Source organism: Meleagris gallopavo, chromosome 10, assembly GCF_905368555.1.
Source record: "Meleagris gallopavo chromosome 10, MGAL_WU_HG_1.1, whole genome shotgun sequence".
Classification (NCBI taxonomy): Eukaryota; Metazoa; Chordata; class Aves; order Galliformes; family Phasianidae; genus Meleagris; species Meleagris gallopavo.
This window is the reverse complement of record NC_139413.1, coordinates 14,541,147-14,564,264: the sequence shown is the minus strand read 5'-3', so window position 1 is coordinate 14,564,264 and position 23,118 is coordinate 14,541,147. Positions and strand designations below refer to the sequence as shown.

The window sequence follows — 23,118 nt, the reverse complement described above, 5'->3', positions numbered from 1 at the left end:
ACAGGAAACCTACCAAATGTTACCTACTCAGCTGGTATCCATTGGAAAACCAAACTGTTTTTAGTGGACTACTGTAGATTTGGGAATATGTTGTTAGTTTACACATGTTCAGGTTTGTTGATCTGTTTTCCAAGCAAAGGCATCAACAACAGAAGCAAATGCAGATCAGAACAATGTATCTGGGTACAAGAACAGCTCCCTTAAAGCAACATTACGATTAGGATTATGTTATTTTGAATTGCCATACCTGTCTCTCAACTGCTGCTGCACCAACTTTCATTTGTTTTGCAGATGAGCATGTACAGGAAAGGTCTGTATGGTTTTAAAGAGGAAAGACAGAAATGCTTGTTGATAGCACAAGGACAAAGCTAAGAACTCTAGAAAGGGCATACAAGGGGAAGTTAAGGATGAGCTCAGAAGAAGAAACTCTGCATGAAGCACAGGTAAGAAAATCTATGGAAAAATGAGAGCTGAGAATAACAGCACAGAAAGAAATGGGGTTTATTTCCAGAGATTTGGAAGAAGGGAAGGGAAGGGAAGGGAAGGGAAGGGAAGGGAAGGGAAGGGAAGGGAAGGGAAGGGAAGGGAAGGGAAGGGAAGGGAAGGGAAGGGAAGGGAAGGGAAGGGAAGGGAAGGGAAGGGAAGGGAAGGGAAGGGAAGGGAAGGGAAGGGAAGGGAAGGGAAGGGAAGGCGAGGGGAGGGGAGGGGAGGGGAGGGGAGGGGAGGGGAGGGGAGGGGAGGGGAGGGGAGGGAAGGGAAGGGAAGGGAAGGGAAGGGAAGGGAAGGGAAGGGAAGGGAAGGGAAGGGAAGGGAAGGGAAGGGAAGGGAAGAACGTATAGCTCTCAGTCTCCACCAGACCAAGTATCATCACAAAATGGCATTTGGAAAATAGACATGTACTAAATATTCTCAACTACTGGAATTCGGGAAAGAGAAGGTGATAAAGCTAATTTCAAATGCACTTAGGATGCTGTGCTAAGAGACAATGAGGATACAGAGCTGGAAATTTGGAGCCCAAGTCTATGGGTAAAGGAGCACTGCACGCAGGCTTAAAAAGACCCAGTAATTGATCGATCTTAGGGGCCAGGGATATTGCTACACAACAGCAAAGCGTTGTCTCACTGCTGCTGCCTGCAGAACACACAAAAGCTTCTCCAGACTGTGTCAATGGGGATGCACGGAGCTGGGACTACAGCCGTGCGTAGTAAAACCGAGCTGCCGATATGGGCTCGAGAGTCGTGGGCGCAGGGGAGGAAAGTCCCGGGCACGGTCAGTTTTGAGAGCTTACTGTGAAAAGACGAGCAAAATGGGAAAGCGCAGGAAAACTGCCAGCGTTTCGCTGAGTTCTCCGATGTGAGCCTGCTACGTTAAGGTTCAAAGTTAGGCAACGGGGCGCGGGGCCAGCCGCCCGCTCCCCGCCCTGCCTTCCGCAGTCGCGCAGCGCCGTATGCGGGCCGCAGGCCGCCTCGCAGCCGTACGCTGGGGCGGCAGGGGGCGCTCGGGCCGAGGAATGGCGGCCCAGCCGCGCCGTGGGGCTCCGGCAGGGGGCGCCGCTGCGGCGGGCGGGTCCGGGAGCGGTGCGCCTGGGGTGTGAGAGCTGGGCTGTGAGAGCTGGGATGGTGCTGCGGAGCTGTGAGGAGGGGAGGGGGTCCTGGCAGCTAGGGAGTGGCTACTGGGGTTTTGTTTTCTCCCCCAAGGAAAACGGCCTGTGTTGAGCACTGTTCGAAATCATCTCAGAAAATTTCAGTGACATTTTGGAAAACCAAAGCCATGAATTCACACCAAAATCAAAGCCATTCAGCAAACATGCCTTGTAGCTGTGTAATGCACCCATTCTGGAAGACAATGGCGGCTGTGGCCGCATGTGGGGCGGTGGCAGTGCTGGGCGGCCCCCACGGCCACACAAGGCTGTGCTGTGGCTGTGACTCTCTGGCCATAGAGAGCTGAGCCAGAAAATGAATGCTCTGGTCTTCCCATGGCTCCTCACATGGCCCTGGGCTGTACGCGAGCATTCATGATTCACTTTGCAGTCTCTGGGCAACACAGGGGAGAACCACCCGCTAGCTGCAGGGCCTGGTGTCAGCAGGCACAATTGCTATGGCAAAGCAAGCCTTGTTCTGGGCCGAGGTACAGCCAGATCGTCCTTCCGGCCTTTTCTGTATGGTGATAACATAAAGCAAGAGGCAGCTGGAGCTGGGCAGAAACACATGTTGTTGTCTTGTGGTGGCTGCACAGCGCTTGTGGGCGGTGAACCCACAGCCATGTAATATGTATCAGTATGGTATGAGCTTTAAGATCTTTCTCCCATTATGTTCTGAAGGAAAACAGAGATGTGATAATTCTAGTCACTGGCTTCCCATCACGGTACACGTGCATGTCAGGGGGAAATTCTTTACAGAGAGAGTGGTGAGGTAGTGCAACAGGCTGCCCAGAAAAGTTGTGGATGCCCTGTCTCTGGAGGTGTTCAAGGCCAGATTGATGGGGCCCTAGGCAGCCTGGTCTAGTATTAAATGGGGAGGTTGGTGACCCTGCATGTGGCAGAGGGGTTGGAGATTCATGATCCTTGAGGTCCCTTCCAACCCTGGCCATTCTGTGATTCTGTGATTCTGCAGTGCTCTCAGATACACGTCTCGGGAGCAGGAGATGAGCAGGTTGTAGAGGAGCGTGCTGGCTGTGGGTGGGAGCAGCAGGGCTGTGTGAGCTGTGCCGTGAGCAGCGTGATGCTAAATGGACTGTGCATACCTAGTTGGAGGATCTTTAGGGACTTCAGATACTTTGATTCTGTTGTATTTGAAGAAGTACTGGGAAGACTTTGGGGCTGTAATATCTGTTGTTACTATATTTTTCCATAAATACAGTCTCTAGAATTGAGCGATTGATTTTGTTTGACCAATAACATGTACACATAACTAGCACAAGGTGCTGCAGTGAAAGTGAAAAGATTAAACCCGCTGTTTTGGGCATAACCTGCTTCTCTCATAGCTGTGTTAGCAAGTCTGGCTTTTGCATGACCCCAGGCACACACACACTCAGTTACTGAGGTGGGAAAGGAGCCCACATCCCTACAGATCCCTATTTAAGCACCTCTGTTTTTAAATATGCTTTCTCTCCCTGTCTACAGAATGACTGAAGATTTCTCCATGGAAAAATAGGAAGACAGAAAAGATGCAGCATGTAAGAAATAAATTATATACTATTCCCTTCCAATTTTTTTTTCCCTCCTGTTTTTGCCCAGTCTTTCTCAAATCTTTTTTTATATTTATTTTTTAATGTTCCAGCAGAGTTAATCCTTAATCTCCAGCCATCCGATTGACCGCAATCAGTCATTTGCAGGCTCTCAGCATTTTGGCCCCACATACGTTCTCTCTTTTTCCTCCTGCTGTTCAGAAAGCCCTGCCCAGCTGCACACCTCGTTATGCCATGTGGCTAGGCTATTTTAGGAAAACTTCTAAAGAAATAACAAAATCAACAGGCTCTAACTATTGTAACATGGGGCTGGGAAAGTAAAGGCTAAGTGTTAGAAAGGTATAGCAAAGCATTCAGAAGACAACTGATTTGTCCTTTCTCTAAAGACCACCATTTTCCTAGATCCAGGCAGGGCACTTTAGGTTTTGCATCGTGTCACTTGTACACAGTGCCTCAGCCATTTTACAGAGAAAGCCAATCGCAGCCTGAAGAGGAAAGAAAGGTTCTCTGTCATGATTTGAAGGAAGAAATAACAGACTGAAGTATGTGGGGGAGGCAGGGAAATAGCCCAGTGGAAAGGGCTGGGTAAACCATGCCAGCTAAAACTTCCTTTGAGTTCACCCTGCTAATTCAGGCTATCGTATGTTTTAGCATTTATTTCCTACTTCATGGTTAGTGTTTAGTATTTGTGGAAATGAGTGTGGAGCAGGGGTAGTAAAGATCATAGAAGAAGTTAAGTGCTGACTTAAAAAAATGGGAAGAGGTAAGTAGATTAAACAGCCTAATCCAGTCCTGCTGGACATGGACTGACCTCTTCTAGCCCTCGCTCCGTAGAGCTGAAATCACTCACCACCATAGAGGTGGGACCTGGTAGCTGCCAACTGGTTTGCTGAGAGTATGCACTTAGATGCCATGCTGACAAGGCCATGCTTGGCTGAGGACGTGGACCCTGTTGTGGGATGACCAAGTGATGTGCAACCTTATTCTTGCTTCTGCCAAGTTAAGGCTCTGCTCACGTGAGCAGCAAGGTTGAAGGACAGGTAATGGTGCACGCCCACCCCAGGCTGAGCATGGGCAGCTGCTGGGCAATGCCACAGGGGCACAGCGTGCAGCATGCCATCCAAAACAAATTCAAATGTATGCTCAGATCAAAATAACAAGATTTCTCATTTGTGAAGGGCCAACTCCAAACCTGTGCAAGAGGAATGCTGCCATTTTCCCTCCACTGTCTGTGCTTTTCTATCATCTTTTGTGATGTGGAGCTGGCTAACTGGTGCTGAAGCAGCCCTGTAGGAAAACAGAGCAGCGGTGGCATCAAAGCCTCCAGCTGTGGCTCTCCGTATTGTTATCCCCCTCCCCTTTCCCAGATCCCATTTCAGCACGATTCCGAAGGGCCACCCACAGCGATGTGGAAAACTGCCCCAGAGCACTGGGACTTAAACCTGAGATGAGGGAGAAGATACAGCTGGAAAGGAGGAATGTGGAGAGTTTTCGATTAAAGAAAATGGGAGTTACCTTTGCATGCCTATCACAACAGGGGGATAAGACCCTGTCAGAAATGTGTCTGTGCTCAGCAAGGTGTCTGTGATTGCCAAGGACAGCAGATTCAGCTGGTTTGGACCAACTCTGGCATTTGAAAAAATCCTTTTTCTTCTGCTTGAATTTCTTTACCAGCTGCCTGCAAGTCAGGTTTCCCAGCCAGCAGCTCTCACGGTTATCTGTTTTCACTGGCCTTGACGTTTGCCATATCAGAGTGCTTTTCTTCCTCTTAATCCCACATCAGTAGGATCCCACTAGTGCAGACATGGGGTGAGCTGGGCACCAGGTCAGGGCGACAGTAAATGAATAAGCAAGGAGATGCATTTGCTCTGCTGAGGAAACAGAGAGGTCTGAAAAGCTGCCCAAAAATAACGCAAGAGCTGCTGATCTCAGAGAAGAAAATAACTGAAAGCTTAAATGAAGGTATTGAAAATCAAAGCTTAAAATAAATGACAACTCATTAGACTAAATCTGAACTGTGCTAAAATTCTACCAGATGAAAAAGCTGCTATGGAAATAGTGCTGAGCAGCTGGGAATGGGATGAGCTGCCCTGGTTTCCTTCAGTCTCCAGAGCTGAGTGCTGCTGAGGAGTGCTTCCACTACAACCCCAGATACGTCTCACAGTCACTGAGATGGGGAGGGCTGATTAAAAAATGCTGCTAGAAACATAAAGGGAGAGGTTCTCAGTCTCCAAGGGGCCATAGAGCTGTTCTGAACCAGCACGCACTGGTTGTTTCCCATCCCCTCCCATTCCTAGAAGTCATAGGGAAGGAAATACAATTTGGAATGTCTGTATTGTTGTTTGTTTTTTTTTAAATTCTATTCTTGATCACGTTCAATAATAATTCAAAAAGGAATGGGTCAAATCCAGTTTTAGTTGAAACAAACAAGCAAGCCAGCGAACCGGTACAGTTCTGGTCACTTCTCAGTGCCCAGCACAGGGCACGGAGCCTTCCGAGCTGCAGAAGGTAAGAAGGGCTCCAATAGTTTTTGGGGTGAGAGTGGGGCTCGGGGCGCTGTTATTGGCTTTAAGAAGCTGTAGATCCAAGAAGTATTTTCTTTTTTTGTGACGTTTTAATAATTAAAACACAGAGTTTGAAAGCGACGCTCTTTTCCTTCCCCGGCGCACCGCAATGAAGTAAGGCGGCGGGTGACAGCTCCCCATCCCGCTTCCCCGGGGACGACCTCCCAACCGTGCTCCCGAGGCACCTGAGCGCGGCGGGGCCGGGCCGGGGCGGGCCTTCACATGCGCGGCGCCGCGGGAGCCATTGGCCGCCGCCGAGCCGCGGGCGGCGCTGGGGGCGCTGGGCCGGGCCGCCGGCAACCGGTGCTGTCCGTGCGCCGGGCCATGCGGGTGCGCGTCGCACGCGGGGAGCGCGCTGCAGGGCGCCGCTAGGAGCCGAGCCCGCCCGGCCCGGCCTCCCCTCGCCGCCCGCAGCCGTCCGCATGGCAGTGCGGCGGGAGTGAGCGCCGCGGGAGCCAGCCGGAGCCCAGGGAAGGTGCGTGTCCGCGCTCGGCTCGGCTCGGCTCGGCTCGGTTCGGCCCGAGGGGTCCCCGTCGCCTCTGGGCGCGGCGAGGCGGGCGGCGGAGCCCCGGGCGGGGACGGCGGGGGGACCGCGTGGGCAGCCCCGCGCCTGCCTCCCCGGTTTCCCAGCGATCCGTTCTTCCTTTATTACCTTTTCATTTTATTTTTCGTTTTATTTCTGTTCGCTGTAATTCCGTCTTCAGAACGGCCGGGCTCTGTCTGCCCCCAGACAGAGGGGCCGCACACGCCGCCGTCCCTCTGCCGGGCCCCGGGGCGCGCCCGTAGCACCGCGCGCCGTCCGCTGCGGCTCTGCGCGGGGTGCGGGAGCGGGGCCGCGCCGTGGGTCGCAACGGAGCGGCGCAGCCCTCGCCGGGCACCGGCTGCGTTTTCTCGAGGCGCCCTCTCCGCCCTTCCCCTTTTCCCCTCTCCCCGGTGCGCGGCGATACCGATCTCTCTTTCCCCGGCGACCCGCGAGCCGGGCGCAGCCTCGCGACCTCCATTTCCCCCCGGCCCCGTTAGAAGCGCCGCCGCTGCCGCGCGGCGTTCCGGCATCCCCCAGCCGGTGGCCCGAGGGGCGGTCCGGCAACGCTCCGCGACCCGTCTCCCCCGCTGCAGGTTGCTGGGGCTGGAAAATGGAGGGCGGCGGCGAGCGGCCCGCCGTGCGCTGGGGACGGCACCGTGCACTTCCTGTAATGGTGGTGCTGAAAGTGATGAGCTGCTCGGTTCAGCCGCCGCTGCGGGGAGCGGAACGTCCTCGCTGCTCGCGCTGGGTGCGTGCCGCTCACCGGCATTGTCAGCTGCGGCTTTCAAAGCAACACGGGGAAAGAAGGGCTTTCTTGGCAGCGGTGGGAAGCAGCCATCCTTTTGCCTCTAGGACTGGAGGTGGGGATGGCTGTGCCCCCCTGTTAGGGCACTGGATCAGAGTATCAGAAGGCGTTCACAGGCCAGGCAAGGCCGAGAGGTCCCCATCTGTTTCTTTACCTCTTCAGAGAAAGAAGAGAAAGACGCTTTAATTCATGTTTCTTCAAGTTGGGAGTAAGGGTTGGTGGTACAGGCAGCATAATTTGCACTTGATTGCTATCTTAAATGAATGCAGCAAGGCTTGCTCCAAGGCCAGGGTCACGTTCGTTCTCTGTGGTTTATAAATCTTGGATCTTTTGTTGTTGCATGAAACCAATTTATGGGGCCCTGACCCAGGGATACGCTGCCCTGGCTGTATTTTTTGTGCCATGCACCATTTTCTTTGATGTTTCTGTGCGAGCGTTGCCTTCGTAGCAAACTCCTTTGGAGCTCTACTTGCATGTTGCCTGGTGTGAAGCTTCTCTGCTATGTCTGCTGGGTCTGTGCTTTTGCACATAATAAAAAGGGAAGATTGAAATTGATGCTGTTATCTGCAAGCAGGGTCACTATGCTAGAGCCAGCAAGCTCATAGAGCCTACCCGAGGAGAGGCAGAGCGGGGAGCAGCACTGAGCAGCGCTTCAGGCTGTGGGATTCAGATATGCAGAGGGATGCGGATGTGCGGTAGATATCTGCCCTGGGCCCAGCACCTTGGAAGGCAGCAGGCAGCTCTGTGCTGTGCTCAGCACTGGGGTGGGAATTGAGAAGCAGCAGCATAGCAGCTGAGAATGCCAGTGGAGAAAACTGTGTGTGCGTTCCTGTGGTCAGGAGCACTTGCGGCCACGTGTGCTGTGCTGGGTGCGGTTCTGCGAGAAGTGACTGCGCTGAGGCTTCCGGCATCCAAGCAGTTCTTCTCACTCTTCCACATCTTCCTACTGCTCCTTGCGATGTGTTCAGGTCCCATTCAAACCCTGCTGAAGGCAGCTAACATAAATGGACATTGAACCAAGCACGGTGTTGCTGACTGAGGTGCCCCTTGTGTTGCTGGCTGTGTCAGCTCCTCGCTGGGTTGCTGGGGAGGCAGTGCTGGCTCAGCGCCTTGGCCGGATCTGCTGTGCCTCCCATGCTCCTCTGGCTGGGGATGCTGGCTGATGGCAGGGGACTGATGGGTGTCCTGCGGCTGAGACTGTTTGATCAGTGGGGCTGGCGATGGCAATTTTACCAAGAAGTGGTTTAGTCACTAGCAGTGGCATGGGGGATGCCAGGAAACTCTTTTCTCAACTGGTACAAACAGAGGAGATTTCTGTGTTAGTGGTGTGGTGGTTGGTTTTGTTTTAGTTTTGTTGCCAAATATTGAACTTGTAAGGTTTTTTTCTTTTTTTCAAAAGCACAATCTGTATCTTCAACTAATTCATAAAAATACCCAAAATATTCATAAAACACAGTAACCAGTATTTACCTTAGACTTGAATGCTATTATATAAAATGGAAAGAATAAAACATTAACTTTCTCTAGTTTAAATTTCTCTTTCAGTTTGTTGTACTGAAAATAGACTGTACTGTTCTCCTTTTTTTGTATCATTTTCTTTCTATTTGATTTGATTATTTTTTGTCTCTTTGCCACGGAGAGGTGATATTGTCATGCTAGTGATACATTTAAGATAAATGGAAATAAATCCAAAGTTTCTCAGGAAAATTATGTAAGGACTTATTTGTGCTTTTGCATGACTGACACATTAAACTTTTTTTTTTTTTCCTAACGAGCAGTGAAAAGCCTGTGGACTTCACCATGCAAAGACTTGTGGATATGACTAATTTTCTGCACATGTCCAGTCTCACGAGCATGCATGCTTGCAGAAGGCTCTCTGGGGTCACAGCAACGCTGCTTCATCTTGGAGTATTTTCTCTTGGCTGTCATGTCGAGCTGCCATGGGCCTGGACCTGGAAGTATTTGCCAGAAAAAGGATGAAACACAGAGAAGGATGCCTGTGAAATACTATTTTCTAGGAACTACCAGTTTGCATTCATAAAAGCTGATTACAGTTTTAAAGCAGTTCCACATCTCTTACCTTGAGGAGACTTTGAAGCACGCTTTTTCAAAGTTTGGCTTTCCTGAGCTGGGGATGGGTTTGGCTCAAGATCTTTTGGTCTAAGCAAATTGAGTGCAATTTTCTTTTAACCATGTAACAAAGAATAGGTACTGATTGCTTGCCAAACAATGTTTCCCCTCAGGGATTTCATACAAATTTAGGAAAGAACGAAGCCAGCATTTCTAGTGTTTAACTTGATGAGCATCATCCTGGGGTTTGGCATGTTAAAAACCAAAGTGCGTCACAAGTCAAGTTGGCACTTTCTAATGCCATCAGTAATACTCATTTCCACCTCACTGAACTTACGCTGCTTCCATTTTTCCCTCACCACAAATCTCTTTAACTAAAAGATTTGAGGCTCGTTTTGGTTATTTCTGTATTCTTTTCAACAATATTCTTCCAACTCCCTCCAGGAATGGATACAGAAGCAGCTCAAAGACTGCCGTGGAGTGCTTCCCTGAATTCTCAGGAGGCATCCTTGGAAGGAGGAAGCTTGTTTTCTTGGAGTTACCCAGCAAACTGCCTTTTTCACCAACACCTAGATGGAAGCAGTGCTATGGAAGAGAGCTTGTCTGTGCCAAGAACCTGTTTGCTGGCACTGTTCTAAAAGAAATACCTCCCCTTTTCTTCTTTTCATGTGTAAACCAGGCTGTGAAAGCATGTTGTTCATGTAGTCTCAAAGCTGTTCCTACCTGCAATTTTCCTTTTATCCACTTGAGCTCGTTCCTCAGAATTGGTTTGTACTTGTGATACTGAGGGTTTCTGAAATGATCCCTATATGAAATACAGCCGCCCTTAGGGAAGGAGGGAAGAGTTATTTGTTCCTCAGGTTTTTTTTCCTTGTCTGAGACCACTCGGTGAAGCAGAAACAGTAGCCAGGCTGTAGGTGCATGGCATCCAGCAGTGGGTGAGGGTAGCAATTGCCTTTATTCCCTGCGGTCTTGCATTTTGTGTTGTCTGATCCGTAGAAGAATTGGCCCAGTTCTTGTGACCTCTCTTGTTTCTTCTTAGCGTTAAGATTGAGCTCTCGCTGTATGTGGTCTCTCTGTTAAACAAAGTTGGGCATCTCAGGTGTTCTGTCTTGCGGAGGTCTGCCTTGAAGGCTAGGAAGCTGCAGTGGAAGATTTCTTTGACCAAGGAGTGGACATAACAGATAAATGTTTTTGCTACCTGTTGTTGTCAAATGGCTCTTAAAATTGGAAAAAAAGGCACAATTCCCATACCAGAGTCATAACATAACAGTCATAATATAAGTCTCTTTCTCCTCACTTGCTCAGAGCTGTTCTGCCTGGATTGTGTCTCTGTATTTCCTAGTGCTGAGACCATGTGTGGGGCTGCCCCATGCAGGTGTCCCTTGCTGTGTTGGATGCAGTATCTCTGTTGCCGCTATGGATCTGGCAGACATGAGGAGATTGTTGGTAGGCAGTGTCCCTGAGCGTCTGCTGGATAGATCCATTAGGTGAAGATCGGCCCAAATACGGCGATTCTTTGTAGCCTTTCCAGTGAAGCAGCAGGGCAGGCTCTTTCCTGCCCCCACACAATTAAATTACTGTTAAGCTTCAGACAACATGCAAAGAATGAAGTCCAAGGGGAAAAAAAAAATCATGCTAGTCAGCACTGAGATAAGTTTTCTCTATAAAGTTGTTCACATTGCCCTTGGGTTCTGCAGGAGACGAGGCTGCCGCACCTTATGTGTTTTCAAGCCTGGCTGATGCTGTAGATGCCAGCATGCCCCTAAAAGCAGTGTTGGTTTGTTGGTTTGGTTTGGGTAAGCTTTGTTTGAAGAACTTCATTTTTGCTGCAGCACTTTTCCAACTTCTGATTATAGCTGTAAGGAGAAAACGTTGCAGGTGGTGTCTGTGTGATATATCTGTTCTTCAGCCATCACAGCATGGGGAGAAAGGGACACTTACAGGCTTCCAGTTGGTGTGAGATCTCAATGAAGAATGCCTGTGCCCACAATAGCCCAGGTATGAGCTTGCAGGAGCTGTGTGCTGGGGACAGAGAAGGTTCAGTAACCTTGTAGTACTTCAAGGTCAAAAGAGACGCTGGTCATGCCAAGGAGATCTTGTGTGTACCTTTATGTGTTTACGTACAAAGTTGATTTTTGGCATCTTTTGTCAACAAAAGGCATAGGTTGTGTTAAATACAATGATTAAAAAAAAAAACAAGCTTATGCAACAGTACTTTGCTAGTCACTGAAAATAATTTTTTGGTTCAAAAGCTTCTTCTGTGCATATTAATATTTTATACTGAAGTATTATGTAATAGACATTTTGTCATCTCTGCAGTCTTGCACAGAGGAACACATTGTCCAGTTTTTGTCATTCTGGTTGTTCAGTGTAAATAAATTTGCCCACTAAACCAAAGCAAATGTCAATGAATGGTTTTTTAAAAAGTCCATCTTGCATATCTGTACGTGGGATTCTGTGTACAGGCCATGGAAAGGGAGGACAGGAATCGGGATCAGATGATCACTGTCTGAAAATGTGAGTGCGAAGTGGGAAAGGTAATGAGTGTGCTGTCCATTCAAGCTCTGTTGTGGTCACAGACACTTTCTGCATGCGTTAGCAATTGCTTTAATCAAGGATGCACAGAGGAACCAGACTTCACGCTTAGTCTGAGTGGTGTTTAAAAATACAACCTCACAAATCTACATAGAGTTCCTCTTGGTGGCTGCCATCCAACTTACTTTCTGTCTAATTAAGTTAAGAAATAATGCTTGAGCTACCTTAGCCTGAAAGAGGAACTGACAAAGGGAACATGAAACTTCTTATGCGTTTGAGGTTTTTCTTCTGTCTTAACTCATTGGCAGTGTTAGTAGAGGGAAAGGGAAGACAGACTCAGTAGTTCTGCTCCCCACCTCTCCTGTCCCTCTGACAACAACTGCACTGGCCTGTGGAATGAGGAAGCAGTGGAAGGCAGATACATAGGGCTGCAGGGCTGAGTGCTCAGTGTGAGTGCCCCAGTGGGCAGCAGTTAGCAGAGGGTCTGATAAGGGCAGTGGAGAGGAATGGCTCTTGGGAGCAAGAGTAAGCCAAGGGTGAGACACAGGTGTAAGGATAAAATGGGAATGTGGAAAATGTGGTGGTTTGGACAAGACTCCAGTCGTTGCAAGTCATGGTTATGTTTTGTATTTGTTTGGTTTTAGTGTGATTTGATTGAAGATGTACCTAGATTGAAAGGTGAATTAATGAGGTCCATATTAGCATCAGTTGGTTTAACCAAAATGAATTTTTTTAAAGGAACTGCTGAGCCAGTGTTGTGGTAAACAGGAATGGTAAAGCATACGTGAGAACGAGAAAATAGAAACACCATTTGGAAATGCAAAAGATAATAGCAACAGTGTGGCAAAGGCTAGGAGAGGGCAGAATCATTGAGGTAAGTGTGAGTAAATGTAAAAGAAAATCTTAAAGCATTAGTCTGTGCATAACTCTCTGCATGTGCAAGGCATCCGAGTGCTGCTCGTGCTAGGGGTAAGGCCTACTCCAGCAGCAAGGCTGCTTGCTCCTGTCTGGGTGGCTGACTTCTGCTAAGTAAAACTAGTCCGGAAGTGTATTGCAAAGCAGTATAGACCTGTGTGTAGACTTAAGCATCCATTACAGCATGTTTAGATGATGGTACCTGAAGTCTTACAGGCTGGACTGATAAGAACCTAGCTTTACTCCCACCATACCTGAGCTGTGAAGCTGCAGTCTCCGTATGCAGGGCAGCCCAGAGCTGCAGGCTGGCAGGCAGTGCGTGGGCAGTGGGGCAAGGACAGACACAGTGCTGCTCCTCCATTTCCTCTCCTTCCATTGCTTCCTCCATCTTGGGGCTTCCTCAACAGCTGCTTGCTGATTGAGCTTGTAAGGTCTTGTACTTAGCCTGCTGTGCAGTAAAGGATGTAACACTAGAGCTGCCACTGGCAGCCCCCGCTCCTGCTGCCTGAGTCAGTGAGTGGGCTGCCCGCAGCACCAGAGCATCCTGCCTGCTCACCCGGTGGGCCTTGTTTTGCTGTGCCTTAGTTGCCTTCCTGGCTCTGGAAGCAGCAGGAGAGGCACGAAAAAGAAGGGGCGGATGGTGGGGAGCCCCTGAGGTGGAGAGGTGACATGGGAAACACTGCAGCAGAGCTCAGGTGTGGGCTGTGATCTGTGGGGTGGGAGCAGAAGCGGGGTGGGAGCAGAAGCAGGGTGGTTCCTGGCCTGGCTGCAGCAGGCTGCTCACTCCACTGCTTGCCTGCTGCCCTGGGCCTTGTGCTTCACCCAGGCACAGCTGGGGAGCGGGTGGGGGCCTCTGGAGCAGCGGGGTGGCCTCTGTCAGCTGGAGTGGGTTGTGAAACCTTGCTGGGAGATAGCAGCAGAATCTGGTATTTATCTGGTTGGGTTACATGCTGCTTTTGACAATGCTTCTGGAGTAGGTTTTTGCACTGGCTTGGGGGTTTTCTTCACTCGTCGTAGCGTGACATTTTTCCTGTGTGGCGGCTTGTTGTTTGTCTTTCTCATGCAGCAACAAGGGAGGAAGATGGCATTTTAACCAAAGCAACTGTCAAATGTTGCCTGCTGGTTGGGCACTGGAAGAAGTGTGGAACTGAGAATTACTCAGTTGTTGTGAAACTCAACATCGTAATGAGTGAAACTGCTTCATTTGTAGTTATTTTATTAACTGAGTTATTTTCCCCAAGATCTGTACTTTTTCCCCAAAATACTGTGACTTCTCTCACTTTTTTTTTTTTTTAAACAGAATTTACAATAATTTGGTCTGCAAATGTGTCATCTGATTTCCTTTTATCACTGTGCAAGCAGCGATTGTTTCTCTACTAAGCACAAGAGAAGTAGTGCTCTTATTAGTGGAAAAAAATGGTTGATTGAGTGACTGCACAAATGGAGCTGCACATTAGCTGCAACGTATAGAACATGGTGTGTGGTGGTGGCATGTGCTGTGCTGGAGGTGCCCGGTGGCTGGAGGGATGATGCCAAGTGATGGCTGGCAATTTATACAGCATTTCCTATTTTAGTATTAGTGTTTTTATTTCTTTAACCAAAATCTTATTCTTGAGTGTTTTTTTCTTGTGATTTGTTTCCTTCCACCTCTCCTCCAGATATGTTCCAATTTGTGTGTTTCTTCTGCCCTAGAAGGGGGACGAGGCTGGTGGTGGACCCCAGCAGGCTTTTGGATTGAAATAGAACTCATCTGTGAGGGCTTTCCTTCTATTCGTGCTGCACTGTTGCGGTTCTGGTGCTTAGCCTCTGCTGACACCTCTCCTTAAAAACTGATGTGTTTTCCAGAAACGCAGTGCTCTTGCTTTGGCAGCGGGAACTACCTTTGCCTTCTGTTTTCAAGAGCAAATTGTTGCCTTTGGCATGGCTGCAGAGGAGAGGCTGAGGTATGGCAAACCCTTCTGCTGTGGATCTGTGACCTCGCAGGAGAGGTTACAGAAACAGCCAAGGGGAACAGCCCCACGGCCGTTAGAGCATTCTCTGTCAGAGCTCAAGTACACTCCAAAGGTCTGTCCTGAAACTGCTCACTGCAGATGTTTGTGTTCAGTCAGGGCTTTTTTTCCCATGTATTTAAAAGCAACAAACAAACTCTGAAGCCTCTGTTTCTGGTACTGCAAAGAAAGCACATTCTCCCAAGAGACCACATAGCCACTTTGCAATCCCCAGCCCCTCTGATGGAGGGAAAGGAAAGCCCTTGTAGTTTCTGCCCTGTAATTTCCTGGTGTTCTTGACAGCACCTTCCCATCTCCTTATGCAGGTCCCCGTGTGCAGCAGGGCCTGGCACAGCAGCTCCCTGCAGGCTGCAAGGTGGGCTGTACTGGGAGTGCAGCGGCTTGGCGCTGGCTGTGAAGTGACATTGGCACACCTAGCAGCTTGCTCCATGTTAGCTGATTGGAGGCATTTACTGTAAAATACTTGATTTATAATGAAGTATACTTAAAAAACAGCAAATGAAAATAAATACTCATGAATAATGTGCTGACACGTGGCTGCTTGCTTTGCTGAACTGCTGCTTTCTGTCCACGAACTCCTCTCTGCCTGAGCAGTTGGAGGGGACCAGAAGGCAAGTCATTTAGGATATTTCTGAAATTATTAATATGAGGGTGTATGTAGCCTTCCCCAGAGGCCAGGGGTTGTGGTAAGAGGATGACTAATGCACCACTTCTGTGTCGTAGAGCAGTGTTTCTGTGACGCCTCCCCCATAGCTGTATCTTACCTGTCTGCTTTGATTCACATCTGTTTGTTTTTGCAGAGGAAGCATCCGTGGCACTCCTCAACATGAGCCAGTGACCAGCAGCGCCTGGCGTGGTGTCACCAGAGCCTTCTGGAGCCACAGCTCGGCCCAGCTGCAGCCAGAAGAGGGAGGAGGAAAGCACAGCCTGGTCAGGTACGGGGCCGGGAGAGGGGCAGACTGCCAAATGCTGACCTGAAGTGAGGTTGTGAACAATCCTTAATTTAGAAAAATAAAATACGGAGCTCTGTTCCTTAGAAGTGCTGCAAATGTCACACCGTGGCCCAGGAATGACATCTACAACATCCCTGTGCCTGGGTGTGTACTGTAAGCTCCGTTCTGGATTGAAGGTGAACATAAACAGTTGCAGCTTCATGCTTTCTGGGACATTTGATTCAGATGTTCAGTGTGTGATGCAGCCCAGTGCTTGCCAATACCTGTAACCAAGGCTCTGTGTGTGTTGGAAAGAATTGGCTGGGAATGCTCTCAGTGAGTGTTTGAATGTTGAAGACTGATTTCATGTCTTGAAGGACAGATATTTTTCTTTGTTAAGTGCCAGCTTTCAAGAAGCACAAAGTCGTACAGTACAGAAAGGTAGCAGGCTGATGAGTTTTAGGACAAAACCAACTGTCAGCTTGCTAACTGGTTTTTTTTTTCTTTTTTTTTTTCTTTCTGAGATTCCCTCAACTGTTCTAGGAAACTGGTATTTATTCTTGTGTGCACATCTTTCAAACTGTCAGGCATCCAGAGGGCTTTGTTAGGCTCATCTTTGATAAAGACAGTCAGAGAAGTTCAAGGTTTCAATGTACTGTTTTTTTTTCCTTACATAACTGCACTTTTCAGTTGATGTGGAATTCCTGTTCTTTGGACTGTGTTTGGAGAAGACTTGTGCATATTCTCTGTGCACATCAGAGATTCAGGAACAGGACTACCACTTGTGCAGTTCACACAATAGTTGAGATGACAGTAGCCCACAGTTTTCTTTTGGAGGGAAAAGGGAAGAGGCACAGTGATTTTCACCTTGAGTGATACTTTCCAGAAATATCAGCATCTGTCCCTTATATTGTCTGAATTTATTATAGTTATAGATTGATGTTACTTTTTATTTATTTGTCCTACATAAAAAAAGTTGGATTTTGTTTAGATGATCCATTTTGAAGAATATTCTTAGTATTTTTGGGATGATTTCCAGCTCAGTCTGATTATATCTTTCCTGGCATGGTTAAAAAAGGGGAGTCTTTTTCTAGCATGCTGTGGGGAAGCCTTCAGTATTTTGTCTTGGGAAATAGGAATTAGCATTTATTTGATTCAACAATCGGCTTCTTGCTTCAGAGGGAAGAGATAGTGGTTCATTTGCCTGCAAACATCCCTCCTGTGGAGCATCTTTGTCAGGGAGATAGAGGAAAGCTGGTAGTGACTGGGGAAATAGCTGCAAAGCAGGATGAAGAGGGATTACTGAAGCATTACTAGAAAACGTATAGCTATGTGCAAGACCTCATGTACTCCGCAGACAAGCTGACCTAAATTCTGCAGCCAAGCCTTCCTGGTTTCTGTATTGATGGGTTGTGGCAGGCTGGATGGATAACCCATAGAAGCTCTGTGTTTAAAGGAGAAAAAAAAAAAAAAAAAAAAAGGCAGGGGAGAAATTTATATTTGAGTGTAAACACAGAGATGGCTGTCTTTATGACTGTGCTTAATCTGCCTAACACTTGTGCTGTTTTTTTTTTTTTTTGTTTGTTTCTTAACCATTAGTTCTCTACTCAATTTTAAGTACTACTCATCCAGATGAGACTGTGGTATAAGTATTCTCATTAGGAAGAGTGGAGAGGCTCTTTAATCCTGGATTTAAAATATATGGATGGTTTTACCTATTAGAGGCTTTTACAGACGGTTTAGCAAAGAAATGCTAGTATGCATCATATATCCGTATATCTTATCAGTAGAGAAGCAATTAATTGACCCAACATTTAATCATCCCTTGGAGGGTGTGTGGAATAGGGATAGTACTTGCTTGTCAAAAAAATTGAATAGCTTCCACGTATGTTTTGAGACTGTATGTTTATTTGTGAAGGTTATTATACACAAAAGTACACATAGGAGATGAAATGCCACCTGTGTCAAAATAAAGTTGTTGATTCTGACCTGCATGCAGAGCTTTGCTGCCGTTACTGCTTATGGTAGGATTGTGACTTTGCAGTTTGGTTTCTACTGGCAAAGACCCGGTGTGATGACATTGACTGTTTCCTCCCTTTTTCTGTGGACAGAAGCTATACTGCTGCAATACTCTCCTTCTCCTCAGCCCTCCCACATACATGCTTTCTTTACTGTGCTTCACCACTTCCTCCTGAGGTGCCTCTACGGCAACAAGGGACTTTTTGGCTGGTGCTGCTTGAGCTGGCTTTGAGGAAAGGAGTGGTTTATGCATGCCGAAAAAGATTTGCAGCCACTGGAAAAGTTTCTGCAGTAGGGTATTTGCTGGCAGAGTTGGGAAGCCTTCCCCTCACCAAAAGAGGAGAGATTCTAGACTGGTACAGCTAAATCAGCAAAACACTGGTGTGCTGGGGGCTTTACTGTGCAAGTGTTCTGGTCTGGTGACTGGGATCAAGTGTGAGTGTAATGTATATTATATATAAACTGACATGTGGAAGCCCATTTCACAAGAGCGTAAGCTTTAAGCTCTTTTGAATTTAAGAGGAATTTCTGCAGCTGCAGACTGATGAAGTGCCAGGGGAAATAGTGATATCTTCAAACACAGCTCATTTATTTTAAATCACGTTTCACTGATGTGCTTTTAAAAGCAGCTCGTTTGTATGAGCTATTTGTTTTACTTTATGCACACAGCAAGTGGCAGTGCCACTGGAAGTAGAATGAAGGGGACCTCAGAAAGGCAAAGATTTTCTTGGTTGTTTTCTTCCTTTGTTTCTTGCTGCAGCACCAGCGAGCAGGGCACGCGTTGTCCCTCTGTGTGGTGTAAAACAGAACATTAGCTCTCCGGAGGCAGGTAAATCGAATGGATTTACTTAGTACACATCAACTCAGTCTGTGAGCAAACTGTAAGTGCACTGATACCACGCTTTCCGTTCAGAAGTAATGTGAGTCAGCGTGCACTGAGCTGCACACTGAGTGCCAGGGTCAGCAGTGCTGGGAGTTCTTGGTGCCCCGTGTGCCAGAGCTATGAGCCTGCAGCAGAAGGGGATGGTGGCAGTGACTGCTTGCTTCTGAAAATAAAGAGAATGTGCTCTCACAGTAGCTTTGACTGTGACTCCCCCAGGGCAGAAATGTGTATTGAGGAGCTGTGTGTTTCTAAGTGACCACAGGCTCTGGGATGGGGCTTTGCTGGCTTTCTCACCGATCTGCCTACTCCTGTGTTATCTGGCCATTGATGTCAGCAATGATGTCGGTGTTGCCCATGGCCGGTGAGGTGCTGGCAGTGCAGTTGCAGCCAGTTCCAGCCAGCTAGTGCTGGGTCAGAGCCAATCGCACCGGTTGTTGGAGCCCACGGCGCTGGGCGGTAGGCAGGGCAGCAGGCAGTGCGGCCTGGGCGGGAGGAGAGGCTGCTGCTCTGCGTGGCTGTGGGGCACGTGGTGGCCTCATGGAGACAGAGAGCTCGGCTCCAGCACGTTGCTCCACAACTCTGCTCCTCAGGGCAACAGGAAACACGGTGAGAAAAGGCCCATGGGTTGGGATAAGGACGGGAAGATGGCTCACCAGTTGCTATCACAGGCAGCAGACTCAGCGTAAGGGAGATTAATGTAATTTATTACATGTTGATAACAGATGAGAGCAGTGGGAACTAAAAGCACCTTCCTCTCATCCACCCTCTCCTACCTCCTGCCTCCAAATGGCACAGGCGAATGGGGAATAGAGTTACAGTCAGCCCCTAATGCTTTGTCCCTGGTCACTCTCTGCCTGTGCTTTATCTGGTGTCCCTCCCATGGGATGCTGTCCCTCCCAGACTGATCTTGTGTGGGCTTCCCACAGGCTGCAGCTCTCCAAGCACTGCTCCAGCATGGCTCTGTACCACAGAGCCCATCCTTCAGGAGCGTGCTGCTCCAGCATAAGACCCCACAGGAGGCTGCTCTCTGTGGGCTGTACCTCCTTCAGTCCACACCCGCTACTGCACCGTGGGCTCTTTCATGGCTGCACATGGAGATCTGCTCTGCACAGTGCCCATGGGCTGCAGGGAACAGTCTGCTCCTCTGTGGGCCTTTCTTGAGCTGCAGGGAGCTTCTGCTCCATTCCTGAAGCACCTTCTGCCTTCTTCCTGCACAGATCTTGAAGGCCGAGGGTTTCTTTATCCCTCATTTTTTCTTTTTTTTTCTTTTCTCCCAGCTGCTTTATTTCAGTGCTGCCATGGTTTAGCTATTATATTGTGTCACTCTGTTCACAGCTTTTCCTGGGCTCCTTATAGAAAACTTTTATATTTAAATAAATAATGCATTCCTTAGTTTTACTTATTATTTCAAATGCTAGAGTTTGTTGGCAGTTAGAACATTCTACTGCCTGCAGTGATTAAACATAATAAACCTGGCTTTTGCTGTTTCCAAACTTTTCATGCATTGAACTTTGCATTTCATGAAGTAACTCTTGCTCTGTGTTTTAATAGAAGCTGTAGAAAACTTTTCTGTGCATAGTTAGAATTGTTTTCATCAGTAAGGCATCAACCTCTTTCCCATGCCCTTAACACTTCCCCAGAAGCTGGACAGAGGAGTGTGAGTGGTAGAGCAGAGAGGTATAGGATGGGACAGCAGTGTGGAGCCAGGAACGTGGGTAGTGTATTGGTTCGGTGCTGTGGATTCTGCTGTCCTGGGATGTGTACCCAGAGTGAGACAACCTGGCATGTCTGGCTGTTAGCTTGATAAAATAATCAGGCTGCCAAGAAATCCATCATTTTCTTAAGCATCACTGGAGATTTGTAGTGTGTTCATTCTTCTTTAATGCAGCTGATTTAAGATATGCAAATGTGTTTCTAGCATTCTGGCTGTAGTTTTTCTCCTTACAACTCTCGTAATTTAATTTTTTTGTTAGCTTTTGCACTCCTGCTCTGTCTGAACCTGAGTTCAATCAGAAGGCAGTATTGGAAGAGAAGTTCTGTTTTTTCCACTGAAACAGCATGTATAGACTGTGGGGGGTGGGAGAACCGGTGTTCTCATCCATAAGCAGTTAGCAAAGCTAATTTCAGTTGTGACTTGTGTCCTTGTTGTAATTACTGAAGTTGTACCAAACAAAAAAGCCCCAAACCTGCTTTTCTTAGACATCTGGCTAAATCCTTACAGTAATATCCTCATGGGGGGAAGAACTGCTTCTATTTTCCTTGTATATTGGATAGACTTACATACATAGCTAACAGAATTAAGGTGGTTTTTCTACAGTCACAAGTTTCTCTTGTTTGTGTGGGTTGCTCACATATCTGTCTTAGTAGGAAGAGACAAACACTTGAAATAGAAGAACATGATGAGGCAAGGGCTGTCATGTGGTGGGTAAATATTTTATGCCTTGCATGTTGAGGCTCTGACCTGTAAGTGTTAAGCAATGATAAACTGCAGTAGCTGGCAGAGGGATTTGGTGTGCAAGAGCACCACCTGAAACAACCTTTAATCCTTTCTTTGGAACAAGCCAGTTTAAAGGTTTCTGTTCCTCTAGAAGGGCTGGACAAGGTGTTAGCCACACACTGCATGGCAGCATGATATTCAGCAGCCAGTCCCTTGGCCTAATAATTGTCAGCAGTCATATGATTTAGTTGCCTGATTTGACCTGTGGCTTTCTGCAAGTATTGCAGTAATTCTTTCGAGTATATATTAATTTTTCAGAAGTAGTCAATAATAACAAGAGAAGCCACAGTCACTAATGACATCTGAAAACAACAAAAAAAGCAAAAGACTAGAAAGCCCCCAGCAACAGGTTATAATCTGGTCAACAAGAGAGCTGCATGCAACAAAATGCACTCACGGAGGGGGAGGTGGGTTAGGAAAACCTGACTATCTTAAATTTTTGAATGAAAACAAAGATGTGCTTTCCAAGTAAATGCTCTGAGTAGCCCTGTGGCTTGATGTTATTTCTAACATTAAATGGCTGAGTTTCACAGCATGTCACAAAAGGCCTTGGGGCATTCTTGGTTTTCTGGATAGTTTGATCAAAGATGATGGAACCAGGCAGGCTAAGGGGTCAAGGCGTTTTAGAAAGAGATCCTCTTGAAGAATAACTCAGTGACCTTTTTGAGTTGGAGGTATCCCCAGGATAAGTTGTTTCTGATTGATCTGAGGCCTGGGATATGTGTGGTTCTTGCTTATTGAGTGCACTGAACATGGACTGATGTGAGTAGGGTTAAAAGGCTGTGTGAGTTAGCAGTTCTTGAAAGTGTTTTCTGAGGTTTGAATGGGTTAAACAGTGCTACTGGTGTCTCATGATTTTTTTTTTAAAATTATTATTTATTTATTTGTTTGTTTTTATTTTGGAGTATTACCTATCAAAGTAAAAGTGTATGTAGGAGATGGACATGTTTTCATTCTGTATGACTGGAAGTTACACCAGCAGTGTGTATCTTGTTTTCAGAGCAGTGAAAGCCTAGACCTTAGGAGCTGACTCACTGCTGTTTTGTAAGCAGGGTTCGCCTTTCTTTCGTGTGATTCTGCTTTTTTCCATTCTCCAGTCCACGGCCATTTAGATCTTCCCTAAGTGTGCTGGTGTCAGAAAGCCTGCTTCCTAGCACAGAGCCTCATCCTGTCTGCATGGTTTGTACTCAGCCTGATTGATACCAGCAAATCTAATATTTGGTTGTTTTGTTTCTTTATAGATGTGCCTTTGTCAGGTTGTGTCCAAGGGTATTTTCCCTGTAACTGTGTAACATGATGGTTAAGAAATGACTATTAATCATTTGGAGGGGGGGGGGGGGGTATTGTAATTAGTTTGTTACTGTTATAGTCTTACTTCTGTGGGTTTGTTTTTGGTTTTCCCTACACAATGGTTGAGACTTCTTCTCTTTCAGACTAAGTGACTTGTTTGACATGTATTTTATGTGGGCTGCTGTGCTGGGATACTGTGGGAGGGTGGGACTGGGAAAAATCAAAGGAATGGGGGGGGGGCATGGCTCTGTACAACTTGAGCATTCAAGTTACAATTTCTGGTGTGCAGCGCACCTTGAGTTATGGTGCTGGAGTCCACAGACTCTCAAAACCACTGAAGCTTATTCTTATGATGCCCTTTATTTAAGGTAGTACAGGTATTTTCCTATGGTTTGTAGTAACTTTTTATTGCTTCCTTTTACTTGGTTCAATTCACTTGTTTTTTTTTGTTTTTTTTTTTACTGGGAGCTTAGGAGAAGTTAAGGTGCCAGAAATCTTCAGCTCTGTCATCTTTTTATTTAACTAAGAGCTTTTCTTTAAATAGCTGTGCACAATTGTGTAAATCAAGCTCCCAGTAGGTGAACTGTTCATGTAGCTTTGCTAGAGCAAAGTAAGAAGGCCTAGTTGTTTTAAGTGATATTACTGCAGAACTTGCGTGGCTGTGAAACTGATGAGTGTCATGTGAATTTCACATTACTTCTGTATGATTGGAATTGAGAACATCAGTGTGGGTTGCCAGTGGAGATATTCCCAGGGAAGCTATACATGAGAGATGAGAGGAGAGAACCCAACAGAGATTTACTTATTTACTCCCGTTCCTTCCACTCCACTGTAGCTACAGCAGTAGGGAAAAATGGAAGCTATTCTGATGGAAAAAGGGTGGAGTG

General features: G+C 47.3%; 1 protein-coding gene across 2 annotated transcripts in view; it reads left to right on the top strand.

The window, feature by feature from the left end:
* The first annotated feature begins 5,983 nt into the window (after window positions 1–5,983).
* LRRC8D (leucine rich repeat containing 8 VRAC subunit D) overlaps window positions 5,984–23,118 on the top strand; it is a 46,659-nt gene continuing 29,524 nt past the window's right edge. Inside the window, exons 1-2 of one of the 2 annotated variants that reach the window (XM_085232249.1) lie at window positions 5,984–6,225; window positions 15,411–15,545. The gene's annotated coding sequence lies outside the window, so the exon portion shown is untranslated. The remainder of the gene's footprint in view (window positions 6,226–15,410; window positions 15,546–23,118) is intronic. The other variant, XM_085232250.1, reaches the window with a different exon arrangement.